We start from the raw sequence: 11,358 nt of genomic DNA, 5'->3' as shown, positions 1-11,358 counted from the left end.
AGGCCAATATTCTTATACATACCAAATCCTACTCTCCTGTTTCTTTCACTATTTGCTATGCTAAGCTTCTCTTATTCTAGCCTAACAGCCATGTTAAAGGAATAAAACAAAAAATGATTCATCTGTCTATTCCTAATCATGTACACTCTGCTGTAGTATGTGTACTTATTACCATCTTTATATACTCTACTGTAGGATGCATAATTGTCACCGTGTATATATACTCTTTTGTATCCAATCATTGTTGAACCTTGTGTGTGTGTACATACAAATTTTATATATATATGTGTGTGTGTGTGTATATTTACTATACTGTATTCCATCATTCTTTATGGAGCTTTTCTCGCTGGGTCTCCACTGAAAACGTGCTCCTGGACCTGGTAAACAAATGTAAAATAAATAAATAAAATAAATACTTTTGTCTTTTTTTCATGGATACTATATCTGGTTTTCTCACATCTCTTTTTTGAACTGCTGGTAATGGGTGATCCCATTTGATATAAACTTCATCATTTTCTATAATGCTTTGTGGCTCATGCTTCCAATGTTTTTTCAGCTACTTCAATATTACAACATTTGCACAATCTCTATTGCAAGAGTCTTGCCACATTATTATGCCTTTCAATCTACAGTCCTTCTGCCATAAGTCTATCACAACCAGCAACAAGATGTGTGACTGTTTCCAATTTTGCTTTACAAAACCTACATTTGCCTGTTTCTCCCACATGTTCAGTGCACTTTGTAAACCATTGTGCATGTAGTCCACTATCTTGGGCTGCCGATATTAACTTTTCATCTTTTGGTTTACATTCTCCTCTCCTTAACCATTCATGCATTCGATCACCATGAGGTTGTTCCAAGAGTTTTCTGTACTTGCAACTATACTTATGCATTTTCCAAATTTCTTGCCTTCTCATCTGATCCTTCACCTTATATTCTTTGTTTTGTTTTTGGAACATTCAAGTTGCTGTCTGATTTTTATCTCTGTTTTCTGGTTTGGTTTCCATTCCTGCCTGACACAGACATGCTTCTGCTAAACTAAGCAGGGAAGCCTCCATAGACTTATTCACCTCATGTTTTAAAACTTTAATTACATGTGGGTCTTGTGAGGGCAGCAGATATGTATGTAGTCCTACAATTGCAGATCTAAACGTAATCAATTTTGAGGAATCCCATACCTCCTTGAAAATGAGGAAACGGTCTTAGTATACACAGATTTGTATAAATCTTTCGATAAGCATGAGGCATCCATCTTGTTTTTTTGCCCAAACAATCCAACACGTTTTGGGGCCAGTCAGTCACTTCAAAACTGTAAAGAGCAGCAAATTGGTTCACAGCCTAGATTTTGTTCCTTGACGTCAGCACTTTTCAGTATTAATTTTATTGTTGATCCTTCATCGATTCCCAAATATTTACACACTCCCTCTAACTTGAGTTTTTCATATCCCATTTCTGTCCCAGGCTGATATTTTCTTGGGGCTTTCCTGCTTTAAAGGCTGCTTTTGCACAGTTATCAAGACCAAATGACATTCTTATATCATCTGAAAAAGTTTTGACCACTTGCAGTTGTGCTTTCAGTTCATCTGATCAGCTCTACAGTTTTAAATCATCCACAAAAGAAGAAAGTCTTTACACGTTGTTGTTTTCTGGGAGCAAAATTGAAGCAATGACTTAATCTGATAAGTAGACAGCTTAATGGGGTAAAGGGAAGACAAAACAGTAGTGACAAAGTCACCCTGGAATATCCCCCTTTTAATTTTTATCCCAGGAATAATAATTTGCCCTTTATCATGACTTAACTGCAAAGTGATATGTCACTGCAATGTAATCGATCAATGTAGGGTGGATCTTATACATTTTGTTTGTCTTTTTGGCTTTTCCTGGTTAGGGGTCGCCACAGCGGAACTCTGGTCCGCTAATGATTGGCAGTAGATTTTTATGGTGCCGAGTTGCCAGCCCGATGCCCAACCTTCAGCAAAGGCACGCCCATTCACGCATGTCTTTCGGAGGCTACTCGACCGTGAGGAGGACATGCAGACTCCACACAGAAGGCATTCCAGCCGAGAATCGAACAGGAGAATTTTAAGCACTCTTATCCATGAATGTGGAATACTGTCAAATCCTTTTTTCTAGTTTATCCATGCCATACTTAGATTCTTCCACTTTTTACAGTTCTCCATTACGACTTGAACAACTAATCCTTTGTTCCATATGACTTTCTTTTGTTATCCTTTTGTTTTATTACCATGCTTGAGTTTTCTTCTAAATGACTATAAACTCTGTCAGCATAGATTTCAGTGTACAGTTTAGATGTCATCAGAAGTCAAGTTATTGGTCTACAGTTTTTGAGATAGCTTGCAGGTTCGCTCGTAGGTAGGTAGTATTGTTTTTCCTGTTGTTAACCAGGTTGGTGTCTGTTCAGTGTGTGCATATAAATAGTTCTTACTCGTGGCTAAATCTTCAAGTAAAGATGTTAATACTTTTAGCCAGAAGTTAGATACTGCAACTGGGCCAGGGGGTTTTCCAGTTAGGAGCTTTTCTTAACTTTGTTTCAATCTTTGTGGCCGTTACTTCATCCCATTTTCTATCCTGTACATTTGAACTTCTTATTCTTTCTTGTACTACTTCTATCCCATTCAGCATCTTTATGTTCCACATAATCTTCATAGATATTTCTCCAAAATGTATCTATTTCTACTTTTTTTGGTGGTGTTTCAATTCCTTTTGCCTTGTTTCCCAGTTCTCTATAAAACTTTTTAGGTCATCAATAAATTGCTTATTTTGTATTTTTATTTTATATTTATCTGCATATCTTCTAAGTTTTTCTGCCCGTGCTGATATTTTTAGTTTATTTGTGACAGTGCACAACAGATCCTGATCTGTTCTGATATTGTGCATTGCTTTTATCTCATCTGAGTATTTTTGTTGATCGTTTCCCTCTTCTATACTCTTCTAACAGTGACACTTCTTGTCTTAATTGCTTTAAAGTTGTCTCTATGCAATACTTCCATGATGGGAGTTGATTTCTCCCCTTCCTTTCCCTTTTTGTGGTAAGACTGTTAATTTTGCTGCACAATACTATATCCTCTTTACTTCTGTTTTATTGCATGAATCTTGATGAACATTCCTAATTACTGTGTTCCTTTGTTTTATCAAACTTCTAACTTTTGGGGTTTTATTGACTTTATATAGTCTATTTCTTTCATTTATCTTAATATTTATTTGCATTTGTTTACCGGGAAGGTCCACTAGGCCAACAGGTACCCATTTTCAGTGGAGGCCCGAGGAGAAAAGCTCCACAAAAAATAATACAAACAGAGTACTTCTAACAGTGAATAAAATATACATTAGCCCAGCAGTAGAATGATTTGAACAATACATAACATTTGAATAGTAAACCCAGCATAATAGAATACTGATAAGTTTCACAGTGAATAATTTTAGTATCGTCAAACAGTACTTATTTTACTGAGGCAATGGAATAGTAGGAGAGAGGTGAAGTCAGGTTAAGTTTCACATGAGCATAGCCATTTGGAGGAGTGATGTCTCAAATATTTTTTGAAGGAGGAAGCATTGCTAGTGGATCTGAGCTGGGGAGGAATAGAGTTCCATAATCTAGCAGTGGAAATGGTGTAGAGCATTTTGCCGGTGGAAGATTTAGGCTTTCCTACTTTTAAAAGCATTTTATTTTCAGAGCAGAGAGGTCTGTTAGGGTGGTATAGAGTGAAAAGAGAGAAGGGCTTGAATATTTGTTTGTGGGCAGTTGTTTTGTATGCAAGATGATTTGGAAGTTCCAGCCAGTTTAATAGCTGAAGAGAGGTACAGTGGTGAGAGATGTTGCCTATTTGTGATGAACTTGGCAATTTTATTATAACATGAATCTAGTTTGGATTTAAGATTGGCCTGTATATTGGAAAAGAAGGGAGCACCATAGAAAAGTGAGTGGAGCAGGAAGGAGGAGGCAATGGCTAGTTTAGAGGTGTAATTTAGGAAAGTTTTATGACAGTATAGTGTACCTAGTTTTGGGTGTGTTTTTTTGATGTCGCTGTTTATGTGCAAGTTAAAAGTTAGGTGTTGATCCAGGGTGATGCCTAGGAGTTTCGCATGTGTGATTACCTCAATAGTAGTGTTATCTTGGGAGAGAACAGTAAAATAATCTTTATTTACAGAGGTGGACTTCTTAGGGGTAAATTGCATTAATTTGGTTTTCTTAGGGTTTAGGGAAAGGTGGTTATTAGCCATCCATGTTTCAATGGAGCCGAGTGCTGACTGGGCTAGTTTCAGGAGTTCGGGTGAGGAATTAGCAGTGCAGATGCTACTGGAGTCATGTGCATCCTGGATGACTGTCTGTCCACCTCTATTAAATCAACTAACTCTTCTCTTAGATCATTTTTTTCTGAACTGAGGGCACGTTCTTTATTCTCCACTTCCTGCAGGCATTCTACAGAAAGCTCCAGAGCATCTTCCTGTGTCACATTCTCTTCAGTTTCATCCTGTGTCATCTGTTGCTCCAACACTAAGTGTGTAGGAGTTGTCACAGTTTCCTGTTCCTTCCCTTGCTGTGCAACTCCAACTGAACTTTTGTACTGGTTTCCTATGGAAGGCTCAAATATATCTTCATATGGAAACTGGTCAGATGTTTCCCACTCCACTGGTTTCCCCTTAATTTGGGGATTCATTGCTCTATCTTGCTGGGATGTTATCGGTTAGATTTTCAATACTATATCCCTCACTTTGCATGTAATCTATAATCTCAAGAAGCCGTTCAATGAAACAAGTTTACCAACGAACAAAATCAGATCAGCAAACGCCAGTTCCACCAGTGTCTTGGGAACCCGTTCTCCAACCAGCAATAGCAGAAATCCTGGAAATCTTAAAACGCCAGGCAATCAAAAAGCGATAAAAAGCAATAAAATCTATTTAATGACATCCAATGTAACATCCACGTTAAGCGCTTTCACTTACATCACAGTAAGCTTCATCAGAACTACGAAACTCTGACATACATTTAAATAACTTATTTGGTGCCAAAAAATACAATGGCAACAATCATTTAAAGTGATACAGTAAAAACTATAATATACAATTATACTGTGTCTGTGACTATCTATAAAGTCCTATAATAGCTTGATAAAACTTGTGCAAAATCACGTAAGTCATTAAAAATCAAATGAACTATTTAAAATAAACTGAAAATCAAATGAACTATATAAAAATCAAATAAACTATTATAAAAATCAATTCAAAGCTAACAAAGGTTTAATGGATATAAAATCATTGAGTCCAGGTGGGGTAGCGGCATCAGTATACATCTGCCATAGTAGTTCTTTATAGGATAATAATCCCTTAAAATTACCCCCCTAGAGTCTATTACTACATTGTCCAATATTGCAAATTTGAAAAAATGCCCTCCACCACACTTATTTATGTGCCTGTATAAGGCATTATTAACGTCCTAAATACTGTAAAGATGTGAATAAATGCGTTTAAAGTTTCTTTCTGTTTTGCCTATATAATATCCCGAACAAGCCATACATTTAGCAATATATATAACCATTTTTGACAATTTCCATGCTTGAATCTAATTTCTGTTTGAGTGACATTATCTAATATAATCTTTTGAACCTCATATATAGAACTGCACTGTCTACACGCACCACATCTGATTGTGCGCTTGTTATTGTCTACCCTACACCGAATCCCTCTTTCTAAGTAACTGTTGATATTCTTTCCCACTTTATTCACAAACTGGGGGCCACTACCCAACACTGAAGCAATGTCTCAATCTGCAAGAATAGTCCAGTTATTTTTAAATATTCCAATTATTTTTAAATATGTTCATAATTTTACCTAAATATGGACCATATTACAAAATACACACTCTCTTGAAAGTAGTGTCATCTTTAATCATTCCATCAGTGTAATTATGAGCAATATTGCTATTATGCATCGTTGTGTTATATTTATGGTTGAAACCTAATAAAGGTTTATACTAACCACCCCATTCACTAATGACATAATTACTAACTTTAGACATCAAACCACTATCATAGCCTCTTTCCTTAAATAATGATGTGATGTAAGATACCTCTTCCAACATCTCCTGATATTGCACAAATAAGTTGCCCTTTATATATATTGAAAAATTGTTTTTTAGGATGATTACTAGAATATTCTAGATAACTATTTGAAAAAGTATTTTTCCGGTATATTCTAGATTTAAATATATTCTCACATTTAGAAACAAAAGTATCTAGATAAGGGACACCGCTATAATTCTTGGAATAAGTAAATTTAAGATAACTACTACTCTGATTTATAAAATCCAAAAATAGTTCTAATGCTGATTCACTACCTTCCCATAAGATATAGATGTCATCAAGGTACCTAGCATATTTCACATTTTTCATATATGCACTTGAAAATACCTGGGTCTCTTCCCAGTCTAGCATAGCTAGGTTCGCGTATATGGGAGCACAAGCTACTCCCATAGCTATGCCCCCAGTTTGTCTGAAAAATTCTCCTTCATAAAAAATTTAGTTGTGGTCAAGTACCAAAGACATCATATCAAAAGGCAGTTGGTACCCCAATCAATATCAGCATATCTGCTAATGCTGTTAGCAAAGGCATCCAAACCTTCTGCTTTGGGTATACTAGAAAAGAGGTCGATGACATCTATCAACACAAACAATAACTCTTCTTTACATAAATATATGGGATAATTTTTTAAGAAGTCTCATGAGTCCTTAGCAAGGTGGGGTACTTTTCCATAACTGTGCTTAAGAGATACATCTATAACAGATCCTAGGGGGAAAGTTTTCGATCTACTACCTGATATTATAGGTCTGAAGGGTGGGTCCTCTATACCTTTGTGAATTTTAGGAATTCCAACTATGGAAGCCAAAGTTGGATGCTCAACTTTAACAAATTTATAGGTAGTTTCTGCAATCCTTTTATCTATAAGAAACTCTTCATACAGCTAACCTTTGTTAGCTTTGAATTGATTTTTATAATAGTTTATTTGATTTTTATATAGTTCATTTGATTTTCAAACAGTTTATTTTAAAGAGTTCATTTGATTTTTAATGACTTACGTGATTTTGCACAAGTTTCATCAAGATATTATAGGACATTATAGACAGTCACAGACACAGTATAATTGTATATTATAGTTTTTACTGTATCACTTTAAATGATTGCTGCAATTGTATTTTTTGGCGCCAAATAAGTTATTTAAATGTATGTCAGAGTTTTGCAGTTCTGATGAAGCTTACTGTGATGTAAGTGAAAGCGCTCAACTTGGATGTTACATTGGATGTCATTAAATAGATTTTATTGCTTTTTGGTTGCCTGGCGTTTTGTTAAGATTTCCAGGATTTCTGCTATTGCTGGTTGGAGAACAGGTTCCCAAGACACTGAAGGAACTGGTGTTTGCTGATCTTGCTAATCTATAATCTCAGTTTGCATTTCTTTAACTTGTCCATTAATAATCCTCTTTTCTACTTTTCCTCTGTTTTCTTATTCTTTGTATTGCAAAATTTTCCACATCCAGATGCCTTTGCCTGTATCTCTTCGAATATCTTTGGTGCTGCTCTTTTTGTACTGATTAGTTTTGCTTTCTCCTTTGCATAAATATTGCACCATATTAAATCTTTTTCTTTTCCGTGTCCATATTTCTTCAGATATCTCCTGTTCCTCCTTACTTGGGGGACGTTTTGTTCCATCATGCTGTGATATAACCTGTGTTAGACTTTCTACAATAAATCTTTCACTTCACAGGTATTCCATAACTTCAGCTTCTATTTTTTTTTAACTTCTACTTTACTAATCTTCTGTTTTACATTCCCTGTTTGTAATCTTATTTTTGTACTGTAATATTTTCCATATCTGTATGCCTTTGCTTGTATTTCTCTGACTATATTTGGGGCTGCTTTTTTGTGCAGATTCATTTGGCTTTCTCTTTTGCATAAATATTGTACCATATCAGATCTCTCTCTCTTTCTCGTGTCCATATTTCTTTTTATACCTTTCAAAAATGTCTAGATTTTGTTCTTTATATTTTCGCACTTCCTCGGCTACTTCTTTGACCAAACAGCCCCAGGTTTCTTGGAATATACGATGCTTTTCATAAATCTATTGTATTAATGAACACAAATTTGTATTTGAAGCTTCTGACAGTTTTCCCTTGTGCAAGTATTATTTTTTCCCCTCCAATTTCTCTCAAACTTTTAGTATATCTCGTGTTTAGAAATTCTGGATTTCTTGCACAGTAGTAACAATACATAACTTCTTTCCTATCCTCAATAGTTCACTCTATCACCTTTATGGCACTTTTTTGGCCTATCAGTTTTTTTGTGGACTACTACTTCCTTCTACTACAGCAGGGGGGGTTGGCATCCTCCCTCTGATCCTGGCCTAGCCCCATTGAAGGAATGTTTCTATGTCTTGAAAATTCTACACTGTCATTTTTTCCAGTTCTGGCACCAGTGCGCCTACCAGGATTGGGTACTTTTTTATCCTGGGTCTTCTGTATCCGGCTATCTTTTTTATTTTTTAACTTACGTCTGTCCATGACATATGCTATATAAAACAATTTATTTATTAGTGTCTTCTTGGTGAGATTTTGTGGAAAATAGAGCTCACCTCGTGAAGATACTCACCAAGACTTGAGGATGAATTCAATTCCAGCAATACTACTCTCCTTTGCTTGCTGATTTACCATCTCTCCATTCAGACCCTACACAGGTTGTCTGATGATTCTCTACTACTCTTTAGTAACACCAAACATTCCCAGAGGTGGTTGTCTTAATGCCCTATATACCTGAACAAGGTCTCCTCTTAAACATCTACATGAGATACTGTATAAGTTCAGATATTTTAGTCTTTCATAACAACTTAAATGTCCACATCCATGGATACCCTTGTTATATTTCTGCTGCACTCTTTCCAATTTACACATGCTTGTTTTCTTATAAGGTTTCCATACAGTTATTCCATACTCTAGTTTGGGTCTAATGCAACTTACAATGATTTCATCATTTATTTATTAATGATAATGTATTTGTTTACAGTATTTCATGAAAGTAAAAGAAAAAAATGGATGAGGCAGGCTCATGAGCAAATCATAAATAAAACAAATGAAAAAAGAAAAACAAGATAATGAATCCTCACTGAAACTTGTGAGCATATCCCCACAGATGTGTTGATTTTCAGTATACTTTAATAACAAATATTCAAAAGAAGCATTTCCCTATAAAGCAAAGCAGTTCTCAAATATTTGAAAATGTGCTATTACCAAAGAACTCACTCACTGACAAGAAATTTCATTGTGATTGCCATTTTTTTTTAAATTGTACTCCAAATTTTCAAAGCAGGTGAACTGTCACAGACATTTCACTGACAGGGAAATACAGAAATACAACCCTGATGACCACCTGCAGAGCTTGCCCCCCCCCCCCCCGGCTGACTTGAGATATACCTGTAAACTATTTGACTTGTTTTTGTTACTTGCTTTCTTCTTTTGCAGATTTTCTGTCATTCTTTTAAGGTTAGCCTAGTTACTATCTTTATCACTTTTAATGCTCCCAAAACAGAACAGGAAAATATCAGTCTGGACAAGTTGCTAGCTACATCAAACAGCAAGCAAGGAAGTATCTGATAAAAAATAATCCTAATCCTCCTTTCCTAATTTACATGCACTAAGGTTCAGAACAATGCAGCATGGTCAAATCAAAAAAAGATATGCTGAGTACCAAATCACAGTGATAGTTCTGTGAGGACAACAAAGAGCCACAGTCTCAACAGTAATTAGCATGAGCAAAGCTCACAATAAATACTGCTGCCTGACTGTTCACCACTGGATCTGGAGACAACAAAAGCATCAAGTAGCATAGTAACCCTAACACTGTTCTTCTACTCTAAATGTTTACTGGGGTTTTGAAATAAGTTACAAAGGTGGTACCTGATCTGTCGCTCGGTCATTAAGTATAGTATATTATTATACATATTAAGGCAGTTGATCAAGTTTTGCAATAACCATGACACAGCTCATGATGAATGCCATCACTCTCAAATAAAAATGGTACCACTTATGTCGAGATGCACAGTCAAAAACTGCACTTTCTTCATTAAATCAAAGCTGATATCAACGCAAGCGGGTGACTGTGCAGTTCATACAGTTTTAGCAGTATAACAAACGTTCTGCTACATTCACTTACACAGGTAGTAGTTTGCAGCACCCATGTGTTCAGGCACAATCAACCACAGTGGGGTAAGTGAATCAACCTTTTTTCCACTGTTGTATGATTTTGTTGTTCGTATATTTAAACAAGCAGGGGTGCTGGGTTCAGGGGAGGGTGCTGCAAATTAGACTATTTGTCCTTTTATTTTTGATGTGGATTCTTGGTAGGTTCACAGTTGGTAAAATAGTTGAACTTTGCTGAACAGTCAGTTTAGGAGACATAATCTATTCTCTATTCAATACACATCCAATAAAAACACTAGCTCCCTCCGAGTCTTCCATATCCTAAAGCATGTTTATATGATGTGAGTGGTCAATGTCATCTATGGCTGGTATTCATAACCATGATATACAGAGGGCATCAGAGGTACACGCTGGAAAACACACATACTAGAACCTTACATTATCCACACAGGCACTTGAGCAATGCCATAGGAAAACATGCAGCTGTACTGTACAAAGTAGATAAAGTACATTCAGATACATAACCTCCTGGGTACAATTCATAAAAAAGCAACTAATACATCAAAGTACCTCAGCAGCTGTGTTAAAAGTCCAATAGCAATACACCCACAGATAATGTGAAAGCATGGCTGAAATGTCTCGAATGTCTGACTTGCACAGTGGGACACTGATAAGTTTATGCAGACAATATAATGCTTACACAGAAGGCATATAAAGACCAAAAAATACAGTAATTGTCTGAAAGTCCTGAATAGAACGGCATGTCTCACTCACATTAATGCAACTGCTGTTGTGGGAGAGAGACAGACATTGTGTACATTAATACAACTGCTGTTGTGGGAGAGAGACAGACATTGTGCACAATAATACAACTGCTATTGTGGGAGAGAGACGGACATTGTGCTAATCAGTCATTGTATTCATATGCTTCTAATCATCATGCACAGTAGATGTTCCACAGATGTATGTTAAATAAGTATGCATGCATATTAAATAAGACTGCAGCCTAAGAATCATGGACCAAATGCATACTATGCCCCAGCAACAAGGAAATGCTTTCTCTCAGATCTGTTGTTTCAATGGGATATGGCAGCACTGTGGGTTGCCACCACTACCGCTTATACTCAGACACATATACACACCTGTTGGCAAAT

The sequence above is a fragment of the Protopterus annectens genome, chromosome 2.part1 (assembly GCF_019279795.1).
Source record: "Protopterus annectens isolate FY-2018-M chromosome 2.part1, PAN1.0, whole genome shotgun sequence".
In the NCBI taxonomy this organism is placed as follows: domain Eukaryota; kingdom Metazoa; phylum Chordata; order Ceratodontiformes; family Protopteridae; genus Protopterus; species Protopterus annectens.
Note: the sequence above shows the minus strand (reverse complement) of the source record.